General features: G+C 48.2%; 1 non-coding gene across 1 annotated transcript; it reads left to right on the top strand.

The window, feature by feature from the left end:
* The first annotated feature begins 9,968 nt into the window (after positions 1-9,968).
* Positions 9,969-10,094, top strand: LOC127669030 (small nucleolar RNA SNORA17). Its single transcript, XR_007974253.1, has one exon. It is a non-coding gene; the product is annotated as a small nucleolar RNA SNORA17 (small nucleolar RNA).
* The last annotated feature ends 409 nt before the right edge of the window (positions 10,095-10,503 follow it).

Below are 10,503 nucleotides of genomic sequence, written 5' to 3'. Positions count from 1 at the left end.
AGTGGGAATCACTGTGGCAAAGACCCCACGCTGTGCGTGAGAGATCTGAGCTCAAGGAGGTAAATGCCACCCAGGGTAACTCCACCCTGAAGGCAGGTCTCTCTCACTAGGTTGCCCACCACAGTCTGCTTCTGCTCCTTCAGCCTCCTAGCAACGCCCCCCAAGTCCGCCTTACAGGACAGTTCTATGTGACTGGCCCACTCACATGGTGTTGGGTCACCTCCTGATCTGCCACCATTACCCCAGTTCTAAAGGTGAAACAAAAACGCAGGGAAAGCAAATGCTGTAGATGCAGAAGGACTCACACTAGGCCCCACCCTCAGGCTCCGCCAGTCCCAGGGTCTCTAGACTTCTGTAGTCTTCATTTACATTCCAAGCACCTCACTTGCTAAGTAGCTGCCAACGGCATTTTGATCCTAAAGATGAGCCTCTGACTCCCTCATACTCTAGGATTTCTTTATCCATTTCAGCCTGGAGGTGTGTATTGATGAACACAAACAAACACATGTCAGCATACACAGTGGTCATGCATGTCAGCACACAGCAATCACACGCGACAGCACACAGTGGTCACATGTGTCAGTACACAGTGGTCACACATGGCAGAACACACAGTGGTTTCACATGTCAGCACACACAACAATCACTCATGGGATCAGCACTCAGTGGTCACACATGTCAGCACCCAGTGGTCACACATGTCAGCATACCACCAAGTGGTCTCATATGTCAGTACACACAGCAATCACACATGTCAGCACACATAGTGGTCACACATGTCAGCACCCAGTGGTCACACATGTCAGCATACCACCAAGTGGTCTCATATGTCAGTACACACAGCAATCACACATGTCAGCACACAGTGGTCTTACATGTCAGCACACACAGTGGTCTCACATATCAGCACACACAGTGGTCACACATGACAGCACACACAGTGGTCTCACATGTCAGCACACAGTGGTCACACAAATCAGCACACACAGTGGTCACACATGTCAGCACACACAGTGGTCACACATGTCAGCACACAGTGGTCACACATGGCAGCACATGGCAGCCGCGGGGCTTGGGCTTGCTCAACGTGCCTGCTCACTGGGCCAGAGGTCTAGGCTTCACCTCTAGGCTTAGGGTTTCTGAGTCTGAACCAGATTTCTTTCCGTAAATCATCATGCTAAGAACCAACCTAAAACTCACAGGATTGTTCTCGCCAGATCAGATCCTCTCCTCCTGTTTTTCCCAGAAAACTTTCATTCACTCTCAAAGCCTGACAGATCTCCATGAGAAGTTTCTGTCCAAGTAGAAATGACACAGGGTGCTATGCGCCACACCATCTGCCTCTTCCGTGTGCTCATCACAGTAGGGGTGGCCTCTGTCTGTCTCCAGAGGCCCTGAGCTCTTTGGAGCATTTACACTGTCCATGTGTTAAGACTCCCAGAGCCTGGAACAGGAGGAAGTAATTCAAACTCCATGCTACTCTCCTGCCTCACGCCCGACTTTCACCAGAGCCCAGAGCCAGAGCCATGTCTCCAGGATCAGGGCCTAAGAAAGTTGTTTCCATTTCCATCTCCTGGGCAACCCTAGCCAGGTCTTATTTTGCACTTTCTTCTATGATGGAATGAATCAAAGCTAATCACCCTGTTTGACCCTGCTCTCCCAGAGGCGCAGAGAAATGGGTCAGCTATGTATAAACATGCGACACAAAGCCAAAGAGCCTTCCTAAGGGTATTAGTCAGCCTGGGGCACTAAGTGACAGTACTTTCCCAGAACAACCAAGCGTCAGTACTACATCCCGAGTGAACTGCCTTGGTCTTGAGAATAGAGCTGGGAGGGGAGCTCACACCGACCCAGTGAGCCACCATGTGCCATTCCCCCAGGGAGATCTACGAGCCCACCTTGGAAATGCAATCACACTCCACACTCGGGAAAAGCCCGGCCACGGTCTCTGAGTCCTGCCAGAAATATAAATGGGCAGACATTAAGAAAGGGTGGTATCAATCATGCTCCACCCCTGCACAGGTGTGAGGCGGGCAGAACGATGTCCAAGAGGACAAACACGGCTGACTGAGATCCTCCCTGGCACACCACAGGAAACTTTCCCCCTGAGGTCTGTGCTTTAATTTTTTTTTAAATAATCTATTAAGAAGCTGATAAAATGCCTTTCCATTCTCAAAGATCAGCAGGATATCAATCCAGACATCCATGCCTTCAACCCCATTCTGCCATCATGGTTAACATCTCAGAAATAATAATAATTTAAAAAAATCCAAACAACAGCTGACTAACCAAGAGTGTCTGCTGAAGCCCATAATCCTAGCCCTTGGAAGACTGGGACAGCAAGTTCAAGGCCACTGTGGGCTAGGCAATGAGACCCTTTCAGTGAGACCCCTTGAAGCAAGGCCTATCTGTAAATGCTATGGCGAGTGACATCAGACTCCTTGGTCAAGTCCTTCAGAAACAGCATCTGTCCCACGGAGGAGAGACAAGGTGCCAGCATGCAAACACCCTTCCAGATTTACACCCTGCCTGGTGTCTGCAGGCTTCACCTTTTCCAAATTGGAAACTTGTGCCCTCCCTGGGGCCTGTTCTTCTACTGATGAAAGCAACCCACTGCAGCTCCCATGATCCTCTTCTCCACTGACCAATCCCTCCAAGTCCTGTACACAGGACTCCTGCCCGAGAACACCTCACACACACCATGCACCTGGAAACACATGATATGATGCTCTATGTACTCAACTGGGTCATGCCGGCACGTGTTCACGGCCTTCAGCAGACTCTACCACAATCCTCACCAGGCTGGGACAGGGCTCCTGGGCTGAAGTGGAACCCTCTGTAAAGAACCCCCTCTCACCACAGTGTCCCTGCCTTTCACAGCCTGTTCTCATTAGGCAAATGCAGGAAATAATTTATGATTTTTTAACTTAGCACTATCAGGATTCTAATAATTAGACATGTCTAATACATGTCTAATACTGTCTAATACATGTCTAATACTGTCTAATACATGTCTAATACTGTCTAATACATGTCAAATACTGTTGAATACTGTCTAATACATATCTAATACATGTCAGATACTGTCTAATACATACATGTCTAATACTGTCTAGTACTCTCTAATACATGTCTAGTACTATCTAATACATATCTAATACATGTCTAATACTGTCTAATACATGTCTAATACATGTCAAATACTGTTGAATACTAATACATGTCTAATACTGTCTAGTACTCTCTATGTCTAGCACTGTCTATTACATATCTAATACATGTCTAATACTGTCTAATACATGTCTAATACTGTCTAATACACATCTAATACAGTCTAATACAGTCTAATACTGTCTAATGCATGTCAAACACTCTCTAATACTAATACATATCTAATTCTGTCTAATACATGCCTAAGGCATGTCTAATACATGTCGAATACTGTTGAATACTAATACATATCTAATGCATGTCTAATACTGTTTAATACATGTCTAATACATGTCTAATCCTGTCTAATCCTGTCTAATACTAATACATGTCTAATACTGTCTAATACTAAATTAAATCCACATCCTTTAACTTTTTTATTTTCATTTTTTTATTTTGATATGTTTACTCGTATATACAAGTTGCCTTTGAATTTGTTCTACAGTCCAGGTGAGACTTTGATTCATGATTCTCTTGACCATAAATTATGATTCAGACTTCTGCCTCATGAATAGTTGAGATTACAGGCCAATCATTCCAAACATGTTAATAAGCACAGAGAAACACAGAAACTCCATCCTCCTCAAAAGGAAAAAGACTTAACCTCTATACATGGATTAAATGTCATCCAGCGTTCAACAGGTGAACATATACTTTGTATGGAGGGGAGTTATAAAACAGGAGTCAACAGGGAACACACAAAATACCACAAGAGTGCACTGCCACACGCTGTGATCCGTGGGATCCGTGGGATCCATGAAGCTACACGGCCAGAAGGAAGATGATTAGAGCCACGTGTAACTTACATGCATCACTAACCACATTAAAAATAAAAGGACACAGGATTGATTCTAATACGTTTCACTTTAATGCACTCACTATATCATCCTTTCCTTCAAAATGTATTTCGTTTGTATGAGTGTCTCCTCTGCATGTGTGTATATGCGTCCCATGCATGCCCAGTGTCTGCAGAGGTCAGAAGAGTATGTGTGGTTCCCAGGAAAAGTATATTACAGCTAGCTAAGCCACCGTGTGCAAGCTGGGGACAGAGCACAAGTCCTCTGCAAGAGCAGTGAGTGCTTTTCACAGCTGAGCCAACTCTCCGGGCTCCAAATATCATCATTCTAACAGGCAACCTGCACGAAATATTGTTTCCTCCTTTTATGATTTTATGTTGTCTTCAGAGGCTGTGTACATTTTGTTCTAGAAGTACTTCTCAATCTGTGGGCCCCATGTCAGGCCTCCATAACCATGGGATGCTGGTAGGCACCACAATGAAGTCTGGGCAAACTGCTACAAGACCTAGAGGAAAAAGGAAGAGCTCAGACCTATACCCTAGATCACAAGAGGGGATGACCTGAGAGTGGGTGTATGGCCTGGGGCACTGCTATCACACAGAGAGGCACAGCAGAAGTCATTGCTAACAGGTATAGCAGGGTTAGACACCACACAATATGCAGCTGTGTCTAGCTGGAGGTTCTGTCCTCTGAACTGAACTTTTCCTCATAGTAGAAGCCTAACTGAAACATGTACTTGGAAATCACATCAATGTTATTTGGAGAGGTTAAACAGGAAGAAGAAAGCAAGCTGGTGGAAATGTTAAGAAACCATTTAGGGGTTGGCGTTGAGCTGGAGAAGATACTAGAAAGCCACCCTCTAATTCTGCTTTCCGCACATGGTGGGGGGAGCAACCTGCATGTCTGGACTATTCTCCTTTGTGCATAAACAGTTTCCTGCTAAGAAAAACAAGGGAGCACTAGCTCCTCAGATACCTTGTGCCTACCCTCTGCTTGTTGACTCTTACATGGCTGTGATGCCTTATCCACTGCAACCCCACCCCTCACCCTACCCGACCTCCCAGAGTGTATAGTTAGAGTCAAAATACCACAAGCCTCAGACAGAGAACAAATTGAAAGAAAGAAGAGGCTGGATCGGAGGAGAACCCACTCAGGAGAACTCAAACCAGATCTACTGACCAGAGTTCACGACCTCTGAGAACCAAAGAGGCACCGTTAGGAAGCCACGAGGACTGGTAACAAGAATGACATCACAGAGACCTGCACTCAGCTAACAGCCCAGTCACTTGCCATCTTAGAAAGATATGCCAATCATGCTCTGGGATCCGCACGGACAACATGACCACCTACAGGGCTTCTCCATGACCACACAGGACTGAGGAGGACCCAGTGTCATTCGAACTGATCAACCGTTCTACTCCTGAGGTTTATAGAAAAGAAAGGAGAGTGGTTCACATAGAACAGGGTCACATGTATTTCTCTTTAGGTTCCTTAAAGCTGAAGCCATTTCTCTGGTTTCCTTCCTCCATGCTAAGAAACTCACTTTCCAGATTGTGGGGAAGGACTTGAGTTTGGGAGTCTCACTGGGAGTACACCCAAGTGCTTTAAGACATCACATCTGGCCTGTCGGGGTGCTGGGTAGCTGCTCCAGATCCAGAAGCCTGTGTGCAGGCTCTACTGTCATGAAATTGGCTAAAAGCTAAGGGCAAGAAAGGGATGCTGACAAAGGGCAACAGGAAACCCCTCCCAGGTGACACGCACGCGGGAATGACACATGGCCTTCCCACTGGGGAACCAAGCCTTCCAGCAGGCGTCTCTGACCCACCTCGGATACAGAACAATATGGTGTAAGCACGCGGGAGGCTTACACTCTTCTGTCTTCTCCCCCAGGGACAAAGGCTCCTCAAGGCTCCAGAACTCAAGGCAAAGAGTGGGTGGCTGAGCACTGTGGGCACTGGAGCGGAGAAGTGTTTATATCTGCCAGTTCAATTGATTGAGCACCCTAAAGCACAGAGATCAAGAGCGTGGTGAGGTTATGAAGACATTAAAAATGGAGCCCCGTGGCTATTTCTTATGTGCCTACACACAGTGGAGTGCCAGCTTCCAGCAGGGGAAAGCAGGAGAGATCTGGGGCAGCAGGCTAGGAGGGTTAGCTTTACTTTTCAACCCAATGCAATTCAGAATCACTGGGAGAAGGACTTCTAGGAAGCCCTTCTAGGAAGCATTATCCTAATTATGTTAACTGATGTGGGAAGTCTCCCACACCCATTGCGGGCAGCACTGTTCCCTGAGAAGGAGGAGGAAGAGGAGGATGGGGGAGGAGGGAGAGGAGAAGAGGAGAAGGGGGAGGAGAAAGGGAGGAGGAGGGGGAAGAGGGGAAGGAGAAGAGGAGGAGGAAGAGGAAGGAGGAGGAGAAGAGGAGGAGATAATGATGAAGTTGAGAGGAAGGCATGTTTGAGAGTCCAACAGAAGTTACAGAGATAAAGACGGTAAACACTGTCAAGAAACATCATAAACAAGTACAAAATTCTCAAAGAATAAAAACATTACTTTTTTAAAAAGAGAGATAGCTAGCTGAACCCCAGCCCACATCCATTAGCTCACTGTTTCCACTGTTGACTTCACGTTTCTGCCGCCACAACTCCCTCACAGCGATGGGCAGACTGTACCCTGCAATTGACAGCCACATAAGCCCTTCAAGTCTTAAGTTACTTCTGCTGGAGTATTTTCATCACAGCAACAGGGAATGAAAATAAGAGAGAGGGTATCTCATCATATGAAGATACCAGGAGGGGACTGGAGAGATGGCTCAGCGGGTAAGAGTACTGACTGCTCTTCCAAAGGTCCCGAGCTCAAATCCCAGCACCCACATGGTGGCTCACAACCATCCCTAAAAGAGATCTGACATCCTCTTCTGGTGTGTCTGAAGATAGCTACAGTGTACTCACATATAATAAATAAATAAATCTAGAAGGAGGAGGAGGAAGAGGAAGAAGAGGAAGAAGGAGGAGGAGGAGGAGGAGGAAGAGGAAGAGGAAGAGGAAGAGGAAGAGGAAGAGGAAGAAGAAGAAGAAGAAGAAGAAGAAGAAGAAGAAGAAGAAGAAGAAGAAGAAGAAGAAGAAGAAGAAGAAGAAGAAGAAGAAGAAACAACCAGGAGAGCCCCAAAGAACTTGGGAAACCGTAAGAAGAGACGCCCAGCCAGAGATGGCTTGCCAGAGGGGACAGTGGCAAAGTCCACTGAGGAAGGACACTGTCAGAAGTGGCGAGTCTAAAATCAGCAGCGGAACTCTCTGGGGATTCCTAGTGACGTCAGGAATCCCCACAACTCAAAAGGAATTCCATGGCCTCTTCTTACCTGTTCCAGTGAGAGGGAAGATGGAAAGCCCTTCCCCCTCCTGAATGCTTGAAAAGTCCCTTCCCTTGGTTGTGCCAGGCAGGCACCAGAGTGCCCTCCACACTCTGGGACATCACACTGCCTCATCCCCCCAGGGCTGCCCGGGCACCTACAGATGCTTCAGGACTCCGTGTCTGCCGGCAATCTTTCTGCCATGTATGTGCTCTCCTAGTGATGCTGGTATGATCAAACACTGTGTGGTGGGCTGGCACACCTGGCTGTGACTGTTGCCTGGGCGGCTGCACGTGTCTATGTTCTGGTCCCTTCGGTGACTTTAACATTGCCACACTGAGTCTTGCACTGTTCTTGAGGCTCTGTGCCTGCAACCTCCACAGGCTGCTGAGAGCGGGGGGAGTTCCCAACTCTGACTCCAAGGCTCCATTTCTCTCCGTCTGCATGTGTGGTGAGCAGCCAGGGCAGGCCACAGTCTCGGCCGTCTTCTCTGGGTGATGATACCCTATACCTTCTTCTCACGCCCAGCTCCCTGTTAAGAAGGGACACCTTGCTATCATGTTCCACTTAAAAGGGCCCCTCAGTTGCAGTGGTCATGATTTCACCCAGGGATCGGCCTGGGCTGCAGAGAGTTAGAGTCAGCCCTCTACTGCCTGGAGACCGAGCCAACCACCTGCACGAACTTTTCCTAAGTGTTAGCTTTACACACGCAAGTAGACTCAAGAGCCTGAAGTCCTAATCTTTAATACCTTCGGTTGCTTTCAACCATGCAATTAACACAGCTAGGAAACAAAAGGTTTGCCTCAGCAGCAGAACCTGCACAGTCGAATACCATGGCCTTTCACTGTTATTTGCGGTCACTGAGAAGTCCTTACAGTAGGTTCCTTCTGAAACCTCCAAAAGGCTGCTCCTGTAGAGTGTCCACCTGCCTCAGCTTTGCCATCCTGCCCCCAGGGCCTCCACCACCAACCTCTTTTAAATTCCCTGGCTGTTTTCCTTCATAGTGTACAACTCCTTGGGACCAGGTTCTTTACTCAGCTCAAACAGAACAGCTTTAGCTCAGGTAACCCCCACACCCACTTCCTAGCTCAGTTCTGCTAGGGATAGTACCAGGCCTTCCTCACAGTATACGTGGGGCTTATGGGGGTTGTCCTGCATCCCATAGCCAGCCTGGCTAAGGAGGGGGCTCAGTCTGGTTACCAGCTTTGCCCCCCCATGCCAACAGCCATGGGCTTCCTGACAGGCTGACGCCAATGTCACATGGCACAGACAGTTAGCCTGCCTCCTCCTGCCACCTGCTCAGCTCTGATCCAGAGCCACATGTCTACTGTCAAGTCCTGTCTGTCCACAGTAAGACGTCTCCTTGAGGAGAGGTTTCCTGGGCTAGGAGCCTTTTAGTCCATGTGGGGAAGCAGGACTCAGCAGGAGGGGAAATGCTGCAATCTTTACCACGGCTTCCCAGGAAGGAGGGGGTACTGGCTAGCCACTCCTAGCCAGGCTAGCGGGCAGGTGGGACTGGCTAGCCGAAAAGTCTCAGAGGGATGTGAGGAAGTCTGGGAAATAGAGTGGTACAGGCCCAAGAGGGAAGGTAGGGTGAACACCACAGGACAAGTCAACAGTGAACCCCAGTGTGCTCCCACCAGGAGAGGTCAGTGTCCTGGCTAGAAGAGGTGCTGTGAAAGATAATATTGTAGACGATCCTCCCATCACTGTGAACCAGTGGATGCAAAATGAGCCAGCCCCAGAATCGGCATGGCTGTAGACCTAAACACCTCAGAAACACAAGATTAAAGGCATGTTATAAGCTGCTCTTCACTGCCTAGTATCTCAAGAGCCAGGCATTGGGGCTCAACCACTGGGGAAAAAATCAAGTCTTCCTATGGGGCCCAGAGATGCTCCCTGCTGAGCCAGGGCTGGACTGAGGCAGCAAGATGTCAGAGGCTAACCCCTGGCTCCCCCCAGGATGGGTAAACACACACACACACACACAACACACATATACACACACATACATACACATACACCCACACACACCACACATACACACACACACCACACACCACACGTACACACACCTTACACACATACACTATACACACACCACAAGTACACACACACCACACATACACACACATACACACACATACACACACACATACAACACACATATACACACAACACATATACACAACACATACACACACAACACACATATACACACATACACCACATGTACACATCGCATACATGCACACCACACACATACACCACACGTACACATCACATACACGGACACCAAACACATACAAACACACACACACAACACAACACATACCACACAACACAACACATACCACACCACACACACACACTTTGGCTACTCCACTTCTCTCAAGAATTCTGATGAACACATTTTCAAGGAAAGGTCACAGAATCTTACTTGTGTAGACATCCTGGGATCCTCATAGAGCTCTCTCTGCCCAGGGCTGCCCAGATTCCCTCGTCTCCACAATGCCATCTCTTCTAGCATCCCATATGACAGCTTCTTACCTCAGCAAAACATCTCAGTGGGTATCCCTGCCCACTGACATGTGAATATTCAATAGCAAAGCCACCCTGCCCCTAGAAGTATTGCAGGTATGGCTGCTGTGTCGTATGTGTGATGGTAGGTGGCAGAGAGAAGAGAGACTATGTCTATGCTCACCTGAATGTAGGGGTTGTAGGTGAGACAGTCCCTGATGTGTGAGTGTGAGAAAGTAGATCCTGCCTCTTGTCTTCTAGGCAGTGGTACAGATGAGGGAGAGAAAACCGCCGCCTCCTCCTCCTCCTCCTCTTCCTCCTCCTCCTTCTCCTCTTCCTCTTCTTCCTCCTCTTCTTCCTCCTCTTCTTCCTCTTCTTTCTCCCTTGTCATCGATGGCAGGCAGGAGAGTTCTGAGTGGTGAGAGGGGGGTGGGGAACTGGCCATGTCCTTCACCTGCACAGCACTTAGGAGAGCAGGCCCTGCACGTCACCTGGAAAGTTCAGTAGAGCTAACCCTGGATGTGGGAAGTTCTGGTGATCAGGCCCTGAGGGTGTAAGAACCTGCAGGCTAACCAGTTCAGCTACCTCTCAGGCCAGCCCAGATCCAGGGCTTTGAATTTGCCCACCCTA

Source organism: Apodemus sylvaticus, chromosome 18 (assembly GCF_947179515.1).
Source record: "Apodemus sylvaticus chromosome 18, mApoSyl1.1, whole genome shotgun sequence".
Taxonomy (NCBI): domain Eukaryota; kingdom Metazoa; phylum Chordata; class Mammalia; order Rodentia; family Muridae; genus Apodemus; species Apodemus sylvaticus.
The sequence above is the reverse complement of the archived record's forward strand: the minus strand, read 5'-3'. Positions and strand labels throughout refer to the sequence as shown.